Source organism: Gopherus flavomarginatus, chromosome 3 (genome assembly GCF_025201925.1).
Source record: "Gopherus flavomarginatus isolate rGopFla2 chromosome 3, rGopFla2.mat.asm, whole genome shotgun sequence".
In the NCBI taxonomy this organism is placed as follows: Eukaryota; Metazoa; Chordata; order Testudines; family Testudinidae; genus Gopherus; species Gopherus flavomarginatus.
The window spans coordinates 109,032,857-109,059,037 of NC_066619.1; the positions used below are offsets into that span (position 1 = coordinate 109,032,857).

At 40.9% G+C, this 26,181-nt stretch overlaps 1 pseudogene; it reads right to left on the bottom strand.

Annotated features, from left to right (window-relative positions):
- Positions 1–4,712: 4,712 nt before the first annotated feature.
- Positions 4,713–22,942, bottom strand: LOC127047328 (uncharacterized protein K02A2.6-like; annotated as a pseudogene).
- Positions 22,943–26,181: the final 3,239 nt, after the last annotated feature.

Below are 26,181 nucleotides of genomic sequence, written 5' to 3' on the forward strand. Positions count from 1 at the left end.
ACCTACCTATGTTAAGAGCATTGGAGAAATTCACTCCCACTTGTCTTTATCTGTAGGCTGCCTGAAAGTTTGTGATTTAGTGAGAGGTTTTGCTAGCTCAGCTTGCGAAAATCACATTCTTTATCAACTCCCTAGATAGTCTAGTTTATTAGAAACACAACACAATCAAACACAACCCTTCAGACTGTATACTGTGAAGATATCCTCTAATTTCCAAGAAAAATATACATATTCTTTGCAAATCCTTTCTTACTTTCTGCTGAAAAAATGCAATAGATTGTAAAGGTAAAGTTGGAGCCAATTTTGTTTTCTGTGACATTTGTATAAATCCAGGGTTACTCCAATGAAGTTGAGGCAGGTAGATACTATGGACTTATACCAATGTATTAGAGAACAGAATTTTGGCCAGCAGTATCTGAGGCTGCATCAGAACAGCCCATTTGTGCTATGTAGATAAGTTCATGGCTACCCCTTTTGTCCCTAACTATTCTAGGTTTTCTGTTTAGTATTTTGAGCACCCAGCTCTCAAGAAACTGAAAAAGAAAAAGGAAAACTCAGAGCTCAGCTATCCCACCATATGGTAGAAAGAAAACAAACAAACTAAAACCCCTTGTCTAATAACTATTTCTTCATAGGATAAACTGTACAACAGTTCAAATTCTCTGCAACACTCTTTGGATCAAAATATTACAACCATAGTAAATGGAAGTGACCACATTTAATGGGTACTCAAAGAGCTAGGCCATTACTTGGATCCTTTACTGTAATTTGGAAGTGAAACCTCAGAGGAGAGGAGGGAGAGGGAGACAGACCTTGTGTTAAGCTGGCATGCACCGGTGGATAAATGGCTGGCATTTGCAAAGCTGCATTGCAGGGGAGCTTTTAGCAGTTTGCCACTGCCAGCTGATGTCTCTGTAAGCATCGTTGCCAAGAAGCCAAAACTGGAAGCAGGTGCAGGGGCAGAGAAACTGAATGTGGAAGGAAAAAAAAAAGAACAGAACTTCTGTTGTTAAAATTCTGTTGCCTTCATTAAAACCTAAACAATGCTTCACTTTAAACTTGAATAATATTTTTAGCATGACGGACTCCTGCATACCCAGTTTGACAATCCTCTTACATTTATGCACTGAACTAAAAGACTTTTTTTTTCCCTCTGCAAAGCTGCGGATTGTCTGAGAGAATGTTGTATGCTGATTATAGCAGCTTTCCTTCCGAGACTGAGAGCATCTGCTTCTTAATGTGCCCCTTCGCTCCACCCCCCTGAAGCAAACCCCTTTGGAGAGTCCCACCTCCATCAGCCCAGGGCCTGGGAACACAGCTTATTTCCCAACCCAAATCTCTGTCTCTACCGTGCCATGTCACCAGTTCAGGCCTGTAGTATTCTGCCTTCGGATAAGACACAAGGCAGGAAACTGTGGTGCCAGGGAATTTGCATTTTTTCTTAGAAACGCAGAAGAGATGTGCCACTCGCATTGTAGTGAAAATGGATTCTGTATTTTTCCTTAACCTCAAATAAGTTACATAAGAGGAAGGTATATCTACACTGCAATAAAAGACCCACAGCACAAAGTTGCAGAGCGTGCGTCAGCTGACTTGGGCTTACAGGGCTTGGGCTATGGGGCTATAAAATTGCAGTTTAGACATATGGACCCGGGTCAGAGCCTGGGCTCCAACCCTCCCCCTCACAGTGTCTCAGAACCTAGGCTCCAGCCCAAACCCAAATGTCTACACTACAATTTTTTTAGTCCCACAGCCTGAGCCAGTCACCTGACCTAAGTCAGCCATGGTCTCCTGTCACAGCGTAGATGTACCCAGAGACAGTGAGGGAAGACAGATATGTTGTTGGACTCACACAGAGGAGCATGCTGCACAAGATGCTCAGTCATAGAAATCTACATCTCTGGGTTCCCATGAAGGTATACCACCAGGACACAGTAAATTCCCTTGAAATGAAAAAATATCCCTTGTTACACCTGTAACCAAGCTCAGGACAAAAATGTCTAATGTGGCTGCCTAAAATTAAGCTATTAAAGCTGTATTTAAGCACTGGACTTAAATAATCAGCCTGATTTTAAGAAATGCTGAGTACCTGTAATTCCCAAAGATCAAATAAAAATGAGGCAATCACTTATTTTCATGCCTGATTTTAGGCACCTAAGTTTTTAGATTTTGATCCATTTATACTCCACTCTTCAAAATGTTCTTCTCATCAATGGCTAAAATGATCTTCCTCTCTACTTCACTTTACAGTCATGTTGTAAGAAATGATAGGGAACATATAAAGGTAAACTGCCAGGAAAAAAAATGTTTGATATAAAAATGTGGGTATTTAACCGTATATTTAAACACTTTCCTTTTGTTATGCATACTGCATCAAGGTTTTGGGTTTTTTTTTAAACACTTCTCACTTTAAGACAATTATGCTGTTTTCACTTTCAGATTGAAAAATAAATCTAGACTGGTCAGTTTTTTATGTTTTTGCATTTGCACAATGCTGACAAGGCTCTGGATTTCTAGTAGAGGAAACTTCTAGTAGAAGTTAAATAATTTTTTTTTTTTTGCAATATCTAAACCTATGCAGTGTGGTATAGCACTGTTGCCTTCTATTTACATTTAATTCTCTGATTCCCTTGCCTACACCCATCTTATTCTCTCAAAAATAAATGGGGAACTATGTAGAGGCTGGGTCAGTGTCCTTAAGTCTATATTGTATGTTTCTCTGTAAAGGTGGATGTGGACCCTGGTTTTGCAAGATGCTGAGGGACTACTGGGAAGTGCTATGCAGCCTCACCTTCCTTCAGATCAATAGGAATTGAAGCTGTTCAGCTTGTTTTAGGACTAGGCTCACACATAATGCACAATACATGTAGTAATAGGCCAAATTTTGCATAATGGCATCAGTCCCAGAATTGCTCAAAAATCATGAACTGGGCACCTCCAAAATCATGCAATTGGCTTAGAAAGCATGAGATTTTTACAAACCGCTACATTCTGTTTTCAAGCTCTTTTCCACAACCATGACAACTAGAAACTTTTTATTCCAAATGAAAGCGGAGATCCTCACCTAACCAAATGACTGCAGTTTAAAAAGAAAAACATACAACAAAGATCACAAGATGCATGACAACTTTGCAAGAGCGGACAACACTCTGACCTACAAAATGTGGAGCAGCTCCTGGATGTGCTGAGCTCTCTCTCAAGTCCCTTTGACTCAGCAGCTTCAAGCGGCTATGGTGCCTCGTAGGACTGAGTCCAATGCAATGAGCTACCCATGTGCCCAAAAACATTCCTGCTAAATCAGTTCTGGGGTTGTCCTTATGAAACCATCAAAAGTATCTTCATTTGTGAGCTAAGCCAAATTAGAATGGAGATCTCTTTATTTTAACTAGCACAGGTAACAGTAGTAGTGAAGATGTGGTTGCACAGACTTCTGCATGGGCTGAGTTTATTCCCAGGCTCCGTGGTGGGGGTTGTACTCTGGTGACTATCCCATACTGAACACATGTTCCCACATCCATGCTAGATTAAAGATAACGTAGGTATGACTATCTGTGCTAAATTACACTGTAACTTGCAGCATACACCCATATCGTTACTGAAAATCTTAAGTACTTGAGGAGGGAGAGGTGCAGTAGGCATTCTATTCCCATTCAAGTGTGCAGAACAAGAAGTGCAGCTTCCTGGTCAGCACTCTAAGTGGAAGTTAGGGAGGGCTGTTTAACCAGGCCTCCTTTCTGATGATGTGGGCTCCTCGAACAACCTAGGTAGCTGCTGCGTAGAGGAGGGATCAGGGTTTCCTGGGGCCCAAGAGGTAGAACACATCCTCTGCCATTAGTTTTATCCCCTTAACCTCAATCCCTATACTTACATTTTCCTAAACATTGAATGGAACTGGCAGCCTGAAATAGAGCACCAATCCTCTAAAGGGTTAATATACCAAATCCCAGCAAATGGGACACTGTACCTTTAAGGACTTGCTGATTGCTAAATGCTGCCATAACTTATCTGATTTTATTTCTGTGGCACTCAAGAAAGCATTTGAAACTCTAAGCACTTTGCAATTTTTGTGTGTGATTAAAAGCTTAAAGCAATGAGTGGTCTAAGATATATAAAAAAACTAACCAAAGAACAATAGCTCATTAATAAAGCCATGAAACTGCTAATAGGATACATTTTCTATAAACTGAACTGACTAGCAAATACAGTAATAAGGCAGCAAATAATATAGCTATAAAATGTAATACAGCCAAGACCTATTAAATGAAACTGTAGATGGAGGGGACTTATGTCATCAGTCTTTGTATTTTGTACATTTTGAACGTCATCCAAAAATTATAATCCACCATTTGAAATCTTATAGCACTGGAGAAGGAGAAATGGTCTCCCCATTACAAACTTATAGCCACAAACATTCACATCCTACTGTAAATATATCGCATGCTGTATCACGTTTCCCCTGGAAAATGACTTTTTTTTCTTTTCATTTTTGAATCCTTTTGCAAAGGTTAGTTTTTGACAAAATCAAGACCTAACTGTGCCTTTCCATTTTATGTTGCAGGGAACGTGTGCTCTCTCTGAATGAGAGTAGATTATTTCAGATTTCCACATTCACCATGTCCTGCCTATATAAGCACTGAAACTTTGTGCACTTTAGGGGTTTTAAGTTTTCTGTGTATGTGTTTTTCCAGATTTTCAATCTATAATGCTGTTTATCATGATGATGATAAAGTATCTACTACATTTGTAATGCACTCTTCAGGTGGCATCTGTGCCATATAAAAAATTTTATACAAAACATCAAGATAAAGATCAACTGACCAATAACCAGACCCAAATGATTTGGCCCAAGGGCAGACCCAATAAGCCTCAAGCAGACCATCCGTTCAACACACAGGAATAGTTCCCAATTAGCACAAAGGAGGAGGGGAAAAAATAGTCTGCAAACAGACTTTTTTGGGGGTGCAATGTTACAATAAACACTGTATTGCAGGTAGGGCATACGGTGAAAGGAGATCAAGTGGGACTTAATCCTACAAAGTACTGAACTGGACTCCCTTTGGAGATAGGGGGATTTTTAGGGTGCTCAGCACCACTGTAGGAGTGTGCAGCACTTTGCAGCATGAGGCCCTTAAATTCTTAGGGCCTAGTTTCCAGAGGGCTTCGCATATCAATATTAAAGCCCTTAGCACTTTGATAGCTTTTTGTATTATAAGAAGTAAAACACAACTCTAAACTTCTGAACTGTGGTAAGCTGCAGCAGGAGAGTCAGTCGGCTTCACCAAAGTGATAAAAAGACTTTGCTTCCATTGAGATAGTAGTTGTTTGATTTCCCTTTTTGCTGTCCTTTCTGAAGACTCTCTTTTGGGTGAGAGGGTGGAGTGAGGAGGGTTAGGGGAAGCAGTCATTTAACCATGCAGTATTGTCCATTGACATATTTTGAGCGCAGAGTGAGAAAGAAGGTTGGGAATGACTCTGTCTTCAATATTGAAGTTTTACAATACATTTCTTTTTTACCTGGGAACAACTGAAAATGTGGCTCTATTTCTGCATGTTTTGTGCAACAAGGCTCTCTAGTTTTGCATGTCACATGTCCTGTTAAAATTCTGTGTTATTTTTACTTTTCAAATTTGACACTTGTTTCTTTGAGACTATGCAATTTCATCAACACCTGGTGTTTTTGTCACATTTCACAGAGCTATGGAAAAAAAGAGTACACTAAATAAGCATGTAGGAAGTCTAGTAACAAAATGAAAGAACACAAACAGGATGTATAAACTGCAAAGCCAGAATCTCCTGTTAGCCAAGATATATAGAACTAGAGTCATAGTTTCAACTGGTAAGAAGCCAAACGGAAATAAATAATGGTATTCAAGATTATTGCATTAATGAAAGTGGCAACTGAAATCAAAAAGGTTACATAACTCTTCATTGCACATAAATAAATGCTGTAAGGTAACATACATTAATAATGCATACTTTCACTTAGGCATTTATGGGCTGATCCTGCTCTCAGATCAGTGTGCATATTGATGAGTGTTTTGGCCTACAGCTGTTGCTATTATGGAAAAAATGTGTGGGTGGGGGATGGGCCCACATACCTGTGAACAGGCCCATGCATCTACTGTTTTTTAAAATGGTTGTATTCAGTGGGTGAAATTCACCCCTGTGCAGGTACAAAGCCTATGTGGGACATAAGTTGTGCTCAGGCTGTGTGCAGGCCCTCTGCATAGGGGTGAATTTCACCCCTTTAAAACAATATCGTCTAAATGGTACACGCTTTGCACTCCCTGTGCTCCCATTTACTGATTCTTGGTAATGCAAGGAAAGTTTGATTCAGTTTCTTTTATAGGTTCCTTTCCTTTCCATCAAGCTCAGAATTTTAGTTGCAGTGATTACCAAAGAGTTTTGCCGAAGAATTACCCAATCTTGAAAAACTGAAATGGACAGGTTAAATGAATTGTCCATGCCGCACTAAGGAATAATTGTTTGAGCTAGGACTACGAGTCAAGTATTCCTGGCTCTTGGACCTGTGCTCATGTTGCTAGGCCATGGCTTTTGAATAGCAAAAAGGCCAGATGGGCTTTTCTTTTGGGGAAGAAACTTGAAGAAGGAAGTCCAAAATATAAGGAAGAGTCGTAAAACAGAATAGGTAGATAATATGGTAAGGTCACGCATTAGGGATGAAATTCACCTTTGCAGATAGCCTGAACAAAGCCGGTATGCTATTTAAGTCCCACTTAATCTTAAAGGAGACTTAAGTGGTGAATAGGCTTTGCTCTGTCCAAAGTGAATGTTACCGTGAAGGACACATTATATATATCAATTCTGAAAATAACTTGCCTCACACTTCCTTGCTAAAGCTGTTGTTATGCCCATGATTTTTTTGGCTAAAAGCTTGGGGCTTGATTTTCAGAGATGTTCAGCTTTCTAGAGGAACTCATTTGGAGATGGGGTGCTCAGCACCCCTGAAAATTGAGCTCTGGGGCTTTTTTTCCAAAATGTTTTACTGATCTCCATTACCTTTTCAGTACTGAGGCTTTGTCTATAGCACCTATCACTTTACCATCTAAAAGACAGACACATTCTTGTGAGGCACTGAGCACTCCCAACTTTCATTGAAGTCAATGGGCATTGAGGGTACTCAGCAGCTTACAGAAGGTGCTCAACACTTACAGGATCTGGCTCCTACCTATCCATCATGACCCACAGGTCAGTCATTTTATCTTTATTGGGATTAAACCTGTCATACAATAAAATATAAATGCACTTATGTGGAGATTTTCAAAGGAACGAAAGGAATGTAGGTGCCAACTCTGACTTTCCCTGGAAGTTGGATGCTTAGATCCCCTTTATTCCTTTGAAACTCTCTCCTTTAATTCCTATGTACAGTAGTTATATTTTAAACATTCACTTCTCAATTGTTTTTAAATATCAGGGGGCACTGGTCCACAGGACTGCAAAATTTATTATTTCATTGTCACTTTCTTTTTGTTTATCTGAGGGGAGCACAAAAGCATCTGAAACCACGATTTTTTTTTGTCTTGCTTAAATAAATAAAAAGGCCAGTTGTGTTTCAGATTTGGAAAATAAATTGACTCTCTCTCTCTCTCTCAGGATGAGAACATGTTTGTCACATTTTATCCTTGATCTTTTTCTTTGTTATATGAATTATAATTCATATACATTAGAGGTGACTCAGAACCACAGATATTTAGGTCTGCTTCTAGTCTTTCCCCAAAGCAAAGCTCAGTTGGTTTAGAGATTTGGTTTAGATAAGGCTTCTCTATGTGCACTCAATGTACTGCAGTACTCTGTTTTGGTGTATAGTCACCAATGAGACAGCCAAATGCTTAACATCCTAACAACCCCCTCTCCCTCTCAGCTTCTGGTTTGGAACCATATAGGATACTCCATCAAAATCAGGACTACTTATTATTTAAATCTTTTTAATTAAGCTATTTATTTTTGAAGAGATTTTTCTCACAATAATAATAAAAATGGATGTTTTTCTGTACAATGGTAGTATCCATAAACAAACATTTCCCTCCAAATCCCTGCTTTCCTTTAAGTGAAAAAGTTGCTGCCACTCCACTCGGTCAAAGGCTTTCTCCAGAACCAGGGACATTGTAAGTCACAGATTCTGTTTGGGCAATGGCGTGAGTAACAATCTGATGTTCTTAGAGCCATGATTTCCAGTTATAAAACTCACATTTGGGTACCACAATTTTTCATGTGTCTCAATATGCCAAACAAGTACTCAGAAATAAAGATCTTTTCTAATGAGAACAGACCAACTTTCTAGACATATATCCACTTTGAAGCATAATATGCCTCATTAAATGTCAATGAAGTATTAGCTTTTTCAGTGTGTAATTAATTAAAGATGTATCAAAGAGAAGAACAATATTTGTGGCAAATATTTTATAAATGTCTTACCACAAATATTTCATACAACTAAGAAGTTTTTAGGATCACTAATTTCAACTTCACCTATGTCTTGTTTAAATTCCTGGGACTGGGCTTTGGGCAGCTTGAAAAATTTGAGTATTTAAATGAGTTTGACGTCTGTTTTTGAAGGATTCGAGAAAATGCTGCATCTGTCTTTTAAGTGATGTTTAAAACTGGTTAAAATTTTTCAAATGCAAATTGTTCATTTTTAAAAGGACCTGTTTTTAAAAAATTGGATATTTTAGTGAAAAATATCTTTGGTTGTGGGTGATTGTTTTCCATTTTAAAACAAAAATGTAGATTCTTCTTGGTTTTCTTTTTTCCCTCCTGTCACCTTTCTTCCTCTATGCTTCTTTCTTAGCAAAAAAGGCAATAAGAAAAAAGCAGGGGGAAAAGGGAGGGAGGACAAAAATTAAACTAAAAAACAAAAAAATTACCCCTAAATATAAAAAACCAACCCTTCAAAATAAAAATAACTGAGCATTTTCTAAATGGATAATAATTCTGAATACACAAAAAATCATTCCTTTTTGAAACCTCTAGAATTCAAATTTTGGAAAACTTTTCAATAATTGTCCCTCCTCCTCCCACTGCACACCTATTTTTTTGACCAGCTGTAGTGTTGTCGGTGCAGTGACACACAGAAAAATGAATGAGGCTTGCATGGATTCAGATGGATGAACAATGGCACATTCTTGTGGGAGGGTTAGGAACAAGTCTGAGGACCAAGTAGCTTTAGAAAAGAGTGTATTTGTGTAGGTAAAGAAGGTGCGCTGACTTAGAATGACAGAATGTTCAGCTCTGGGGTCAGTTATACAGTAACTACTTTACGATGATGTTGCTAGTCATATAGAGACAAATACAGTCCCATTTCAGCCAAACCACAAAAGTTTAGGGATAAGATAATAGTTTCCAGTTCTTCTCCACACATCTGCAAATAAAAACACCATTATATGATCAGCAAAAACAACAAGGAGTCTTGTAGCACCTTAGAGACTAACAAATGTATTTGGGCATAAGCTTTTGTGGGCTAAAACCTACTTCATCAGATGCATGGAGTGAAAAATACAGACTAACATGGCTACCACTCTGAAACCTGATTATATGCTCAGTGTACCAGTGCTGCGCTGGTAAAAACTTACGCCACATGCTGAATTGGAGGATATGTATGTGCAGAAAAATGTTCCTCGCCCTACCACTTTGAAAATTTGCCAGAAAATGCCTAAACCACAAAAGACTGAAACAAAGGTTTTTAACCTTTAATGCCTTAAATTGGTTCATTCCTCACTACCACAGCCACCTTATCTTCCCATGTGATACTTCAGCTCCTAAAATAATCTGAAGAGTTCATGGTAAAAACCAGGCTGATTTAATCACAAGGACCTGTAGAGACAGCACGTTGCTAGTGAGAAGTCCTACCAAAGCCTTAATTTGTTGAAGTTCAGCCTGAAATTCAAGTTATACTTCAAAACCTATTTGTTCTCCCAGGCTTTGCCTATATGGATGAGAAGGTGGGTAAGAATGGTGAGAGAAGTTTGGTTCTGGAGACATCAGTCTGTTGGCCTAAATTGCTATCATGTTTTATGAGGGTAATGGTACATATTAAAAATTGAAATAAACAAACATGAGTCATGGTAATGGCCCTGCCAGAACTAGGAAAGAAACATGCTCTAGTTAAAAACATGTGAACACAGGATAAAACAGAGATGTAATATGCAAGATAATGAAAGTTCTGTTATGTGTAGTGTAGAATCTAGTTGCACTCTGAGTGAGGTTAATAAACTTTTTAGTTATTTTTGTGAAGGACTTACACAGATGAATTACATGAAACTCATGGCTCACAAGGCATGAGCTAACAATGTAAGACCAATCAAGAGCTCAAGCAAGCACAGGCAGTACTAGAGAGGGAAACTTGGCCACAGAGATTAAAAGTACATTTGTGGACAACAATAAACTTCAAAATTAAGGATTAAATTTATTACCTGTTTTTGGTTAGCCATAGTTTTTTCTCAGGTCCATCACATGCTTTCAGCTTTATCAGTCTATTGATAAAAGTATTTTTTAAAAGGTCCTGCTGGCAATTTAAACGTCTGTCATAGAGACCAGGCCCAAATTGGTGCCACTTGCCTGGCAAAAGCAGAGATGATCTTTCAGTGTGTATTGGTATAGTATCTAGTGCAATCTTGATTGGTGCCCATAGGTGGTATAGTAATACAAATAATAAGTATTAGTTCCAATTCTACTTTTAAATAAAATTTATCAAAAATTGCTGTGCTACTCTAAGGTTTAATTGGAGATAGACTACTTTTATGTGCGATTTGGAATGCAGGAAAACCTGGTAAATGAAAGCAGAAAAGAAATAGAGATAAGTAACCTGGTTTAATCTGGAATATATGCAAGGAAAAATAGTGCTAGGAAAAATTCTTCTGCATTTGTAAAACAACCAAATTCTGAACAGGAGCCTGACACGTGCACTGTCTGTAGAGGGTGTGCCATTAGGGAACAGAAAATGAGAGAGAAGTGTTTTGCTGTAGTATGCACAAGTGCAAGAGTGGTTTTATATGTACTTGCATAGCATTGGTTTTTAATTGGTTACAGATCATAAATGACTAGAAATCATTTGTTTTCAGAAATGTAAACCATGTGCAAGGGTAAAATGTTAGATATTATGGCAGCAATCACATTACTTTAGAGTGAGGGTACAGATTCATTTCAGAAAATGAAGGTGATGATCTTTTACAAGTCCTTCAAAAGAGAATGAGAACTAAAGTGAGGCAAAAATACCCCCCCTCACAACTGCGTACTTGTATTAAGGATTTGGGTTTGCTGACAAAAGCAAAGGAATTCAGAATTAAGGTTGCCACAATGTCAGTTCATCCTGAATTTGCACCATTGTGCCTTCTTGTTGCAATGGAATCAAAATTTCAGACAAATGAATCAAATCCAGACTGCTCTAAGAAGGTGAAATTCCAGTCAGTTTTTGCCTTCTTGCTATAGGTCTGAATTTGGCCCTGTGTGTGATCCTACATACCATATATACAACAAGATCTGCTTAATGATTCTGCACAATGGGTAAAGATAGATTTCTTACATTTTCTCAGTTAACTCTATTGGTTCTGCTCTGAAAATTGATTCTGTAAAATGGTGGTCATATTATCTCAGTGATTTCACTACAAAGTATACTTAGTTTTCATGTAAAAAGATGCTGGGTTTTTATTTTAACTGCTCATTCCTACAAACTTAACCTGGGATCTGAGAACCAAGCTGGGCACTTTTCTTCACACATCATTATTAGTAATAAATGCTCAGCAGGATGAATTATGCCCTAAATTATTCCTCTGCAACACCATTGTCTTCAGATTCTTGCTTTCTATATAGGTTTGCAGAGATGTGTAATTGATTGGAATGTAGTATGTAATTTTGTTGTTGATGAAGGGATAGAATCTATCTCCTGCTCTGAGCTGTGCTGGCTCTGCAGGGCTAATAGAAGATAAAAATATAAAAACGTAATTTTTTTGTCACTAGCATGAGCCTATGGCCCTGAAAGTGCACAGGAATCTGATTTACTGAGGAAGAAAGTGCAGTTTTTACATAGTTATTTTTCAAAGAAGCACCACATTGCATCATTGTTGTATGATTCAGGTTATTTGTATAAAATGTCTGTTAGAGGGTAGCTGGTCCAGACCCAGCTCCCCTACATCCAAGTAGGTGCTCACAATTGAGACAGTTAAAGGGGGAAGGGCAGCACCTAGGGCTAGAAAGACTTGTCAGGGCCTTGTCAGTATAAAAATAAAATAAAATTGGAAGGAAACATCTAGTGGTATCAAAACAGTTCTATAGGGCCTTCAAAGATAAATTGTCATTGGAAATATTACAGTATCTTCCACTGACACAGTATTAACTCCTTATGTGCCGCTCTGAGGTTTATTTCGTTTTGCTGAGATTTTGCGTAATTAGAATACACACTGCCATCTAAGAGAGAACCAAGAATATACTTTGAAGTTATCTAGAGCTGGTGCCAACTCAAAAGTTTAGATCATGTTTTAAAGTCCCTGAAGTTTAGGGGTGCTTTGATATGGGGTTTTGATCATTTGGAGCTTGATCTAACACCCATTGGAATCAATGGAGACACTCATTAACTTAAATGGAGTTGGATCAGGCCCTCAGAAATTAGTCTTAATGTATTGCAGTCTAATTACACACACTGGCATTTTCATCATCATGGGACCATAAATTGTTGGATTATTCAAAGAAAAAGTACTTTTATTCCCAGTTTGGTGGGAGATTGTATTGCAGCCTTTGAAATAATTTTCAGTATACCGTCTGTGAAATTAAGGGTATTTGGACTGTTGTTCATCTTTGTATTATAACAGAGTAGATATTGTAATTATGTGTTTAAAAACAGTTATGTTGCATGGGCAGTAGGTGATACACTTCATAGTAAGTAATTCAATCATTTAACTTCAAAGATAAAAAGAACTTTAAAGCCATTCTGTGTTAAGAGCCTACAACATTTTGCATCTGAAATCTATCCAGAAAAGATTTCCCACTCTGTCCCCAGCTAAGAGAATACTTTCCAAACTAATTTCAATCTAATTTTATTCAAAAGGAACCAAACAAACACTCCAAAACAATTAACCTTCTGAAGATCAGAAGTTGCAGGCTAAAAACTAACCTGAAGTGAAGGAAATGGTCTGATTTATTAACTTCTCAGATCCAAGGTTTTATAGTGGAAAAAAACAACATATGCAGTAAGGTCAGAATTAGATGGAAAACAGGTGCACATAACTAGCAACCTGATCAATAAAACTATGCTTATAGAAAATGTAATGATGGTGAAAGAACAGTAGGCATATCTCTAAGAAATGACCCGAGAGACAAGAGGTAAGAGTTTGTTCACAAATGGGATACAGGAATGAAATGGTGCTTCAGTTGCTTACAGTGTTGTTGTAGCCATGTTGGTCACAGATTGTGAGGGAGACAAGGTAGGTGAGGTAATATCTTTTACCTCTGTCGATGGAAGGTCCAAACTTCTGAGCATCACAGAGCTCTTCAGGTTTGGGGAAGGAAACTAGAATGTCTGAACTAATTATAAATAGAGAGGTTGTTAAGCATAAGGGGTTTAAGTATCCTGTAGACAGGGCTGGCTCTAGGCACTAGCCAAGGAAGTAGGTACCTGGGGCAGCAAATCTGAAGGTAATTTAGTATATCTTCTGCCCTGTGTAAATGCACACAATTCCTACCAACGTGAATGGGAGGTCCATTAGCATACAGGGGAAATTCATCCTTGCTCAGAGATCAGGTACAAGGCCCATGCACCACTTAAATTAAGACCTATTCTGAGGGCTTAAATGGCACTTAGAGTTGGCCTTCTGCACAGGGGGGAATTTCACAGGAAGAGGGCAGGGTGTGGCTCTTACAAGCATTGTAGCTGAAACCATTGGCAAATAGATATTTCAGCTCCATCCCCATCTACGGCTGGATCTTATATTTGAATATTTCCTTCTCTTCAATTAGATTTCCAATAGACCCTGTGAAGCTGACCACGCACATCTAAACAATCTTTCTACATTGCTGTCTTTCAGCAGTTAGGTAGCTTTAAAAAATGCTATTTATTTTGAATATAGCTCTGTTACTCTCCCCTGCACCCAGTCACTCTTGGCACCTTTGTATCCTGTCTGCATTATGTTAAAAGCAAGTAATTGGCTTGGATATAAAAAGTTTAGATTTATGCGTTCTGCAATTTCTTAAGTTTTATACATTGGAACACTTAAACTTGAAAAACTCGGATTTTATACAAAAACTGTCAACTCAAGGGAGAGAGCCCAGTGATTTATATCTAGAAATAAAGGCTGAAGTTCCAGGATTGCCAAATTGCTCACTTGAAAAACACAGTGACTGCAAGAAGGGAAGGAGCCCTCAGAATTAGTAGTTACTCTCTCACTGAACAATAGTGTGCTGTTAAGTGTCATCCTCTTTTGATGGATCACTGCTGGTTACCCCAGTGAAGAATTATTTCCTTCCTGAGGACTTGTCACCCATGAATAAGATATTCAAAATTGGAGTTACTCTCTTTGAAAAAAGATGGATTAAAAACATTTTTTTAGAAGATTGTGATTGTTAAATGAGTCACCTTCTTTGTTACAAAATCTAAAACTGTGTGCCAGTTCTCAAGACTTGATGGGACTGCAGCTATGGCTTTTGAAATTAACTAATTCTTCATGGGAAAATATGAACTTCATCCAAATTGAAATTATTGTTAAAAGCTAAATTAAGTAATGAAGTTAGATCTACAGGAGCCAAATCTAGATCAGAGGGGTGGATTGGAGGAAGGCTTGGACTCCAGTCCACCTTCCCAACAGAAGTAGGACTCATGAATGGAGTGCCAGACAAAGAACTCTTAGTTAAAGTTATTAATTAAGACAGCATCCCACCAGGGGAACATTTGCTCTAGCTGAGTGAATGAGAAACAGGTGATGGATGAGTCCAGGAGGAGTGTCAATAAAAAGATGTTTCCACAATAGAGCAATAAGAAAGGTATAGTGGGACGCGCAGAGTTAAAGGACAGCAGCCAGAAGTTGTAGTCCAGTTGGGGAACAAAAAGCCAATTGTGGCTGACGGAAGAGTTGCTCCCACAGATGGGAAAGAACAGAATCCTAGATGTTAGAGACAGATAAGTCACATTCCTCACCATAGGAGTCAAATTCTGGCCCCATTTAAGTCTATGGTAAAAGTCCTATTGGCTTCAGTGAGGCCCAGATTTTCATCAGTGGAATTTAGAGTCCCCCAATCTACAGTAACTATTGAGAAGCTGCTTTGCAGTTAACATGGCCAAAAACAATTAGGAGAATTAGCTCAGAGCTGCTACTCTGCACGTACAAATCTTTGGACCTGCTGAATTTCCAGACCCTTATTTCACCCCCATCATTCAGAATGTTTCTTTCTGAGTTCCTGTGATGGGGTATCTGGAGGAAAAAGGCGGGTAGATGTGGTCAGAGCTATCTTACATCCTGGCAATTCCCTGTTCTCAGGAGCCCTGTAGGGCTGGAGATCAAAGTAGCCCCAGTGTTCCTAGACTCAGGAAAGCACAATTGTCTCATTTCAAGACACGTGAATCAAAGCCCTTTGAGGTCAATGGGACTCTTGACCTTGATGGGCTATGATGAGGCCCAAAGAGTCTGCAGAAAGAGAAGAGAGTCTACAGCACAACGGACAATCTAGACAAAAGAGGACACATGCTAATCTTGCTGCCTTTAGTAGAGAAAAACCACTCTGAATCCAATCCATTATTATTGTGGAATAATATTTATTATGACCTCTCTGGTTGTGTTTTATTTTTTTATTATTTTGGTTGCTATCTTTCTTAAATGAAAGTAAAAGTAAGCTGGGGAGCAGCCTTTTCCTATACGTTGTATACGTACATATACATCTTTAATTTAAAAACTATCTCAGCAGCTCATTCATGGGCTCATGTCACTTTCCTCTATGGCAACCATGCTACTCTTCAGGGATTTAGTGCATGAAATAAGCAGCACACGGGCATCTGCTCTACACAGATGCCCAAAGTCCCACAGGCTTTCACTCTATCTGAAGGCCAGCTCTGCTATGCAGATAAAATGACTCAGCAAAATCTCACTCCCCACTCCCCTACACAGAACTGATGGTTCTTTACATTACAGAGCATGACATGGTCTATGTTTGGAAGACAAAGTCCCCAAACAAAGTGTTTCTAAACCAGTAGTTTCTTAAAAAGTCTGGGTGATACTTTGGAGATATAGTAAAAGGTGTTGCCAAAGCAACAATACTCTCAAGGGGATGTCAGCAGTTTTATGACCACTTAAATTTATAATTTATACACATGTACTATGCTGTATGTGTTTTACAAACATTTTCAGATTAATTATGCTAAATATAAATAATGATCTGGCTAAAGTTTGACTAAAACGTAAGGTTACTAGTTTTTTACTGTTGATTTTAATTGGATCAGGAGCAGGCACTTTGAGTCATTTTGCATTTCATTATTTACTTTTTAGGATTATATCTGAACACTCTAGGTGACAAATTTTAGAAATACAATAAATTTAAAAAAATCCAAACCAAAAACCAGTCCCAGCAACACCATAACTAATACTAAGAAGTTGGATAGCATCAATCAAGTCCTCCAGTTTTCTCTAAACAACACACCCTAACAATATTTGCATTTGAAGTAACAGCAGTTGCTATTTTGAAATTCTAACATAAGCAGCTTTGAGTCATAGTATTAGGTAACATTTAATTATAGCCAGAACATCTCAGACTACAGTACACTTACTGGATCTTCAGTGTCCATGATTTACTCTGTCCTAAACCATTTTACAAGGCATTTTAAATTACACAACAGCAGACAGAGAGGGCATTTACGCATTTATGTATTTTTGTCTTTACATAATTCCAAATGCTCAAAGCTTCATCTGTGGACCCTAATGGCTTTTGAGATTTTTGGGAGTGGGGGGGGGGGAGGAATCCAAACTACACCAGTTGAAGTACTCGATTGTTGCTGGACCTTGTGTAGTATGTTGGAGGAGGGGGAATGGAAAGATGCAAGAATTATTGATCCTAGCTCTTGTGAAGATCCCTAGCAGCACTTGAGCTTAAGGGTGTGAAGAGACTGTCTATGAAATCCATGGAGTATGGGAATGAGAGGGAGCCATGCCCCACATATGCCTAGAGAGGCAACGGAGGGGAGCACTACATTCTGTTCCATGAAGTGCAAATGCCGCTGGAGAACCCCACTGCCTCATATTCAGGACTAACAACAAGGAGTCTTTGTGGCACCTTAGAGACTAACAAATTTATTTGGGCATAAGCTTTTGTGTTCTATAATCCACTTCATCAGCTGCATTGTGGGGGAGGGATAGCTCAGTGGTTTGAGCACTGGCCTACTAAACCCAGGGTTGTAAGCTCCATCTCTGAGGGGGCCACTTAGGGATCTAGGGCAAAAATCAGTACTTGGTCCTGCTAGTGAAGGCAGGGAGCTAGACTCAATGACCTTTCAAGGTCCCTTACAGTTCTAGGAGATAGGTATAGCTCTAACCACAGAGAGGAAAATACAGCAAGCAGGTATAAAAATACAGCACATGAAAAGATAGGAGTTGCCTTACCAAGTCAGGGTCAGTGCTAACAAGGCTAATTCAGTCAGGGTGGAAGTGGCCCATTGCCAAGAGTAGACAAGAAAGGGTAAATATCAACAGAGGGAAAATTGTTTTTTGTAGTGACTCATCCATTCCCAGTCTTCATTCAGGCCTAATTTGATGGTGTCAAGTTTGCAAATTAATTCCAGTTCTGCAGTTTCTCACTGGAGTCTGTTTTTGAAGTTTTTGTTGTTGTTGTTGAAGAATGGCCACTTTTAAGTCTGTTTTTGAGTGTCCAGGGAGATTGAAGTGCTCTCCTACTGGTTTTTGAATGTTACAATTCTTGATGTCTGATTTGTGTCCATTTATTCTTTTGTATAGAGGCTGTGCAGTTTGTCCAATGTACATGGCAGAGGGGCATTGTTGGCACATATCACATTGGTAGATGTGCAGATAAATGAGCCCCTCTGGTGTGGCTGATCTGGTTAGGTCCTATGAATAGATATGCAGACAGAGTTGGCAATGGGGGTTTGTTGTAGGGATTCCTAGGTTAGTGTTTCTGTTGCGTGGTTTGTAGTTGCTAGTGAGTATTTGCTTTCAGTTGGGGGGCTGTATGTAAGCGAGGATTGGCCTGTCTCCCAAGGTCTGTGAGAGTGATGGATTGTCCTTCAGGATAGGTTGTAGATCCTAGATAATGCGCTGGAGAGGTTTTAGCTGGGGCCTGTAGGTGATGATGGCTAGTGGCGTTCTGTTACTTTCTTTGTTGGGCCTGTCCTGTAGTAGGTGACTTCTGGGTACCCTTCTGGTTCTGTCAATCTGTTTCTTCACTTCCCCAGATGGGTGTTGCAGTTTTAAAAAAGCTTGCTAGAGATCCTGTAGGTTTTTGTCTCTGTCTGAGGGATTGGAGCAAATGCGGTTGTGTCTTAAGGCCTGGCTGTAGACAATGGATTGTGTGATGTGGTCTGGACGAAAGCTGGAGGCATGAAGGTAAGTATAGTGGTCAGTAGGTTTCTGGTATAGGGTGGTGTTTATGTGACCATGGCTTATTTGCACTGTAGTGTCCAGGAATTGGATCTCAGGACTGTGGGTAAATACCACCATTTAGCTTTCAATAACTACCTTTGGTCAGGAGTTTTCTAGGCATATATAGTATGGTGTATGTGCCAAAGTACTCATTTTCCACTGTGTAAAATTATCTCTTTGGTTGCTTCAAGTCTAGTGCTCTTAAATTGTCTAAATTCATAGTTACATGATGCCAGGTGCCATGCTGAATGAGTCACTATTATTTATCAGATTAGACACATTTGTTGAAATTTCTAATGCATGTTTTAAGTGACAAGACATTAACAGCTCCGTGGGAGCATTTTGCTTCATTGTGGTTCAAAAGATATACTTTTCTGACAGTTTTTCCCCTCTTGCTTTGCTGTTAAATTTTTTAAAAAATGAAGTCATTGTCATGTGACACCGGTAAATAATCCTGGGAGTCACTTTCTTCTAACATTGAACAAGGAATTTTATCTGAGAAAGGAAAGCAGTGTCATCCCGGAGGCTGCTTTTTCTTTGCTTCACTGTAGAGCTTCTGCCTAAGCCTTTCCTTGCCGCTGCCTGCCTGGCTTCCTGCTAGTTTTTAAAGAAACAGTACAAAGATCCTCACACCTCTCCTTCAGTTTTCCTCTACAAATAGGTTTTAGTGGAAATTAATATTTAAATTTAATATTTAAAACTTGGATTATCAAATCCTAAAACTGTGGACCACTGTTTAAAAGCTTTAGGACTCTGCTCAACAGATTTTCTCCTTTCACAAAGGCTGTGGTGTGAGTACCATTGCTGCCAGTGTCACTTTTCTTCACTCAGGCCTGGCAGGTAATGCTTTGTGTTGTATCCTTGGGGGCAGCCGATTTAGGAAGAAATCATTTGAGGCCAGACAGCAGACAGCTAACAAAACTACCATTTTATTTACAGACACAGAGCTCACCCAACCGGCCGAAGCTGGCTGGGCTATCCCCTAATAATCTAACTCAGTTGCCATAGGAACAAAAACATGACAACCAAATACACAACATATTCCTCCCCCCTAATAAGAACATCCCCTAAATAAAACACACACTAGACTAGAGAAGGAGGGTAGACTGCCTCCATTCCCGACTAAACCCTGGGAATTATTTTGCCCCATAACCGTGGGTTCGCCCTAGCTAAAGATCCAGCCGATGAGGAGGCCTTCTGTCTCTAGGTGGATTACGGTGAACTTCTGGTGTTGTTGCACCCGAAAGTACCATGGGCTCAGGGTCCGCAGCACGAACAGGTGAGGAGGTGGTGTCAGCTCGTGCTGGGCAAAGGGGTATCTCAGCTGCCGGCAGTAATGGAGGAGAACAGTCAGGAACAGATGATTCGTGATTCGGTGTCTCACCAGAAGAGGTGAAGTCAGACCACTCAACTGCAGATGTGTCCTGAGGACTGGCATGACCTGGCAACAGCTGATCTACATGTCGTCGCCAGGTAAGATTCTCTGAAGTCCGGACTGTGTAGGAAACAGGTCCTGTTTGAGTGATGAGTGTGGCAGGGACCCATTTAGCTCTGGAAGTATAATTCCGAGCCAAAACTGGCCGTCCTGGACTAAAGGTTCGGTCTTTTGCTCTGGGTGCCCATCTGATGACTTGATATTGCTGCTGATGTTGCACTGCTTGTCGGGGTTCAGAAGGTTTCAGCAGATCAAAGTCCATCATTAGAAAGGCCGGGGATGCCTGGGTCGTACCATGAGGTGTGTTTCTGTAGGAAAGTAAGAAGGTATCCAGACGCTTTTGAATGGAGTGTTGTCCCCTTGCTGATTTCAAAGCATGTTTCATTGTCTGCACAAATCTTTCAGCTAATCTGTTGGTAGATGGATGATAGGGTGCTGACGTGATGTGGTGTATCTCATTTGCCTTCATAAAATTTTGAAACTCCTGAGAGACAAACTGCGGTCCGTTGTCGCTCACAAGTTGTTCTGGCAGACCAAAACGACTAAAGAGTCCTCATAGTTTTTGGATAGTACTCTCTGCAGTAGTGGACTGCATTATAGAGACTTCTGGCCATTTAGAATAGGCATCTACTGCCACCAAGAACATACTTCCTTCAAGGGGGCCAGCGAAGTCAATGTGAATACGTTGCCATGAGTTTTCAGGCCAGTCCCATGGGTGTAGGGGTGCCTACTGGGGTGCATTCCTCACACCCTGACATGACATACAAGCTTTTGTCTTCTCTTCAATAGCACTGTCCAATCCAGGCCACCAAAAATAGCTTCGTGCAATTTCCTTCATGCGCACTATTCCACAGTGACCTGAATGTAGCTGTTCAAACATCTGTGATCTCAGTGGTGGTGGAATAATGACACGTCTCCCCCACAACAAACAACCAGATTGGACCGATAACTCCGTCCTCCTGGACACGTAGGTAACAAGGTTGGGTGAGACTGGAGAGGGTCGAGATTTTCCATGCATCACCAGGTCCATAACTTGGGACAATAGTGAGTCAACGTGAGTTGCCTTCTTTATCTGAGTAGCAGTGATGGGTGTATTCTCTACCTGTTCAAAGCAGAAGATTTCCTTTTGGGCACTATCTTGATGTTTGACCGGCAAAGGCAACCTTGAGAGGCCATCTGCATTGCCGTGCAGAGTGGATTTCCGATATTTGATTTCATATGTGTGTGCTGAAAGTAACAATGCCCAACATTGCATACGACTAGGAGCTAATGGGGGAATGCCTGTGTAGGGTCCAAAAATTGACGTTAGAGGTCGATGGTCTGTGAGAAGAGTAAACTTTCGCCCAAACAGGTACTGATGAAACTTCCGAATTCCAAAAACAATTCCTAATGCCTCACGTTCGATTTGGGCGTAGTTAGTTTCTGCTTTGCTTAGTGTGCATGAAGCAAAAGCAATAGGTCTCTCTTCTCCCAAAGGCATAATGTGTGACACGACTGCTCCCACTCCATAAGGGGAGGCATCGCAGGCCAGTTGTAGGGGTAAGGATGGATCAAAGTACATTAGAACTTCAGAATTTAGCAGTGCATCCTTAGCTTTGTTAAATGCAACGTCACAGGCTTCAGTTCACTTCCAGGCCTTGTTCTGCCCAAGGAGCTCATGAAGTGGTTTTAGCAGTGTGGCTAACTGTGACATGAACTTTCCATAATAGTTCAGTAGTCCTAGAAACGAGCACAGCTGGCTTACATTTCAAGGTGGGGGAGCGTCCACAATAGCTTTAACTTTTGCAGGGGCCTTATGAAGACCTGCAGAATCAATGATGTGTCCCAAATATTCAACAGAGGGCTTGAAGAATTCACACTTGTCTTTGTGAACTGGTAGGCCATACTCTTCCAGTCTTTGTAGGGTAGCCTCTAAATTCTTTAAGTGATCCTCTTCATTTCTTCCAGTGACCAGGATATCATCCAGATAGCACTGAACTCCTGACAAGCCACACAAGATCTGGTCTGTAGCCCTCTGGAACAGGGCGGGAGCAGACGTTATTCCAAAAGGTAGGCGACAGTATCGCTAAAGCCCCTTATGAGTCACAATAGTCAACATCTCTTGGGACTTTTCATCAATGTGCATCTGTAAATATGCTTGACTCAGATCAATCTTACAGAACTTTTGTCCCCCAGCCAGGCCTGCGAAGAGGTCATCGATGCGAGGAAGCGGGTATTGCTCTGCACACAACACTGGGTTAACAGTGACTTTAAAATCACCGCAAATCCGGAGAGAGCCATCTTTCTTCACTATTGGAACAATAGGAGTGGCCCATGAGCTATGGATAATTGGTATTAGGACTCCATTGGTGACCAGGCGCTCCAGGTCTGCTTCAACTTTTGGCCTGATGGCATATGGCACAGTTCGGGCTTTCAGATATTTTGGTGGACTGTCGGGTTTAATGTTCAATGTCACAGTGATTCCCTTCATACTTCCCAAATCATCTCCAAAAACAGCAGCATGTTTCCTTAGTATAGGGGTTAGACTGGTTTCTTCTTTAGTCATCCGGTGCACTTCTGCCTAGTTCAGTTGAATCTTCCCAAGCCAAGACCTACCCATTAAGGCTGGGTAGTTACCTCTCACCACAAACAGTGGCAATTTAGCAGCCTGTCCATTGAGCTCCACCTTAACATCAATAGTGCCCAACATGGGCACAGCTTCTCCCGTATATGTCTTCAGAACAGTTTTTGTTGCCTTAAGCGGAAGATGCTGTAGCTTTTCTTTATACACAGTCTCGGAGACCAGCGAGACGGCTGCACCGCTGTCCAGTTCCATGCGTATAGGTTTGCCATCCAACAACGGGGTTACCCAGTATTCATGTGAGCCCACTGCCAAAGACAAAACATGCAGTGGCACTTCCTCTTGCGATGAGGTGTCACCTTGATCATCCTGAGTCTGCTCTAGGGTATGCAGGGTTCCTCTTTTTGTCGGCCAGACCACAAGCCTCTTTTCCTTTGGTTTACAGGCACACTCAATGTGTCCCTTTTTGCCACAGTGTCGACACACCAGGTCCTTACACCAGCATTCTGATGCCTGGTGACCCAGCTTACCACAGCAGTAACATTCTTGATTCTGCACAGTTTTGTGGGTCGGTTCTTGTGATACTTTTTGCACGCTAGGGGATGCACCGATGTATTGCGCCTCCCTTGTAGCCAGTTCCATGGAGACAGCAATATCAACAGCCTTCTGTAATGTAAGCTGAGCCTCTGTCAGTAGGCGCTTCCGTATAGCTTCACTGTAGAGGCCACACACTAACCTGTCACGCACGGCATCATTTAACATCTCTTTATATTCACAGTGTTCTGCTAGCTTTTTTAAAATTGCTACAAATTGTACAACTGTTACATCTTCCTTTTGGTCTCTTTTGTGGAACCTATATCTTTCAGCAATTACCAGTGGTTTTGGGGGAAAAATGGGACCCCAGGATTTCCACAATGTCACTGTAAGATTTAGTCTCAGGCTTAACAGTGTGTAGTAAGCTGCGTAGCAGGGACTAGGTTTTAGCCTCTACAACACTTAAGAATATTGGCACCTTCTTCGCTTCTGTAATGTCATTTGCAATAACAAAAAGCTCAAAACACTCAGTATACACATGCCACTATATTCTCATCAAAAGGTTCCAGTGGCCTGGTCAGAGTAGCCATGATTTTTAGTTTCACCTTCACAGCCAGTGCAAACAAGCAGTTTTTTTGTTTGTTTGTTCTTTATCTTGACTTCTACTTCCTTCTGTTACTGGAGCAGCACTGGAATCCCATCCATCGTCGCCACTTGTTGTATCCTTGGGGCAGCCGGTTTAGGAAGAAATTACTTGAGGCCAGAGAGCAGACAGCTAACAAAACTACCATTTTATTTACTGACACAGAGCTCGCCTAACCGGCCGAAGCTGGCTGGGCTATCCCCTAATAATCTAACTCAGTTGCCATAGGAACAAAAACCATGACAACCAAATACACAACACTTTGGATCAGTGATTGAAGAAAATCAAAATGGGGAGGAGGAAGCTCAGCAATACTAGTGGTGTATATAGTTATGGGTATTGATGTCATGTGACAAGGTGAAATTGCATCATCTTGTTTGATGGGACAGTACAGAGAATAGAATGGGGATAAGGGAATAAATGTATCTGAGGGGAGTCCGTGTCCACAAGCAGGCTCATAGCCAGATGAGCGTGTCTGTACCTATATGCTTGGTACACACATACAGATTGTGGCTTAGGAAAACATCCTGTGGACTCCCATCCCCTTTGCTCTGTGCTCTTGGCTTCCCAGAGTGGGGTGCAAGTGGGGGAGGGGGAGGACTGTCAGGGTCACTCTTTCACTCGGATTGTGCTTAAGAGAGAGGAAGCCAATGGTAAGGCCTTGCTTTCCTTGGTGGTGCCAGGGAGGAAGAGCTGGAGGCAGCAGTAAAAGAAGGAACAGATCCACCCCTAGGAAAACAAGGCAGGTAGAGGACTCCCATCTTGAAAAATTCTTAGTCTTCATTTAGATGTGGGTGCTGCTCCACCTACTGGTGGGAAGTCTTGAAGCTCCATAAACTCCTCATCCAGGCACAAACTCCTGCTGCTTGCATTTCACCAAGTTGTGAAGAGGAAGGAAGAGAGGGGGCCGAGGCGATCCCAAGGCCAGAAGAGGGAGGGGAGAGACCTTTTCTTATGCTTTCAGTAGGGCAGGGCTTACACTCTCTTACTCCCCTCCACCCCCCTTGCTTCAGTCCTTGCTCAACATCTCTAGCCTGCTGGGCTAGTGATGAACCAAAGGCTTCTTTGAGGTCACTTGCAGAGCTCTTGGGAAATTACTAGCTTAGCACCTTCATCTTGTTTATCTGGGGTCAATAGGCCTTCAAAGAAGAGAGGAGGAGTCGTGGGGCGGGGTGGGGACTGTAGTGGAAGTGCCAGGAATAGGAAAGCAAGAGCTGGGTACTTCCACTTTTATCAATGGGGGGAGGAAAGTCAGGTGTTTGAGGGTGAGAGAGAGAGAATGGGAGACAGATTGGTGACTGGGGTGAGTTGTTTGGAGCTGGATACAGAAGAGGACCCAGGAAAGAGGAGAGGGGAGGAGGGGACCAGAGATGTGAATGAGGCTGCTAAGTATGGAGCCAGTATGGAGTGGGTAAAGATGTGTTCTGGGTGAGGGGTTGGTCCGTGTTGGGAAAGCAGTCTCCAGAGTCAAGGGGAGACAAAGAATTAATTGGGCTTGTGAAAGGGAAAGAGGTGTGTGTGTGTGTGTGTGTGTGTGTGTGTGTGTGTGTGTGTGTGTGTGTGTGTGTGTGTGTGTGTGTGTGTGTGTGTGTGTGTGTGTAGCAGAAACAGATAAGGGAGGAGGAAAAGGTAGATATGGTGTGTGAAGGGCAGAGAACTTGGAGAAGGGAAGTGGAAGAAGTGAAACATAAAAAGGGAAGCTGAAGATGGGGTGTTAAATTCTTTAGTATCATAATAATTACAGATGGATTAGTACAATTGAGGAACTGATGTACATTCAGAAAAAGAAGCGTAAGTGCAGGGTAAATGCTATCTGGAAAAGTAGGAAGTGGTGGATTAGAGAATTCTAGATATCTTGTGCAATCTCAGTGGGGGGTTTATTGCAATATCACACCAGTTATACAGGTCTTTCTATTCATATAAAGCACACACTCATAACTGCTGCCATTCACAACTGACTTCTTCTTGGAAGATGACAAAGAATTCATTGTAAAGGGCTTTATAAAGCGATTATAACAGGTGAAGAACTTAGGCATTCCTTTTTCATTATGTCTTAGGCACTTCTGGGAATAGGAAAGATGCTGAGCTGCTTACATGCCTGGCCAGTGCCATGCAATTTTCAGCCTGACAGGCTAGTTGGACTTCAGCTAAGCAATCGAGAATAATGCCTTCATTGTCAAGCTAGAAGGAAAAGCCTGCAGCTGCTATATGTGTAGGTAAATACATGGAAAATGGAGATTATATGCACCATGAAAACTGCTAGTTTATGTACCCTACCATTTTTAGTACAGTCACATCAAACTGCACATGGCGTGAAGAAGTGCAGGTTTCAATTTAGGTAATGCATATGCAGTTGGAGTGGAGCAGAGGACCATGACCATGACAATCTATCTCCTGTAGATTAATGTCTGGTGCAGGCAGGTTTGTC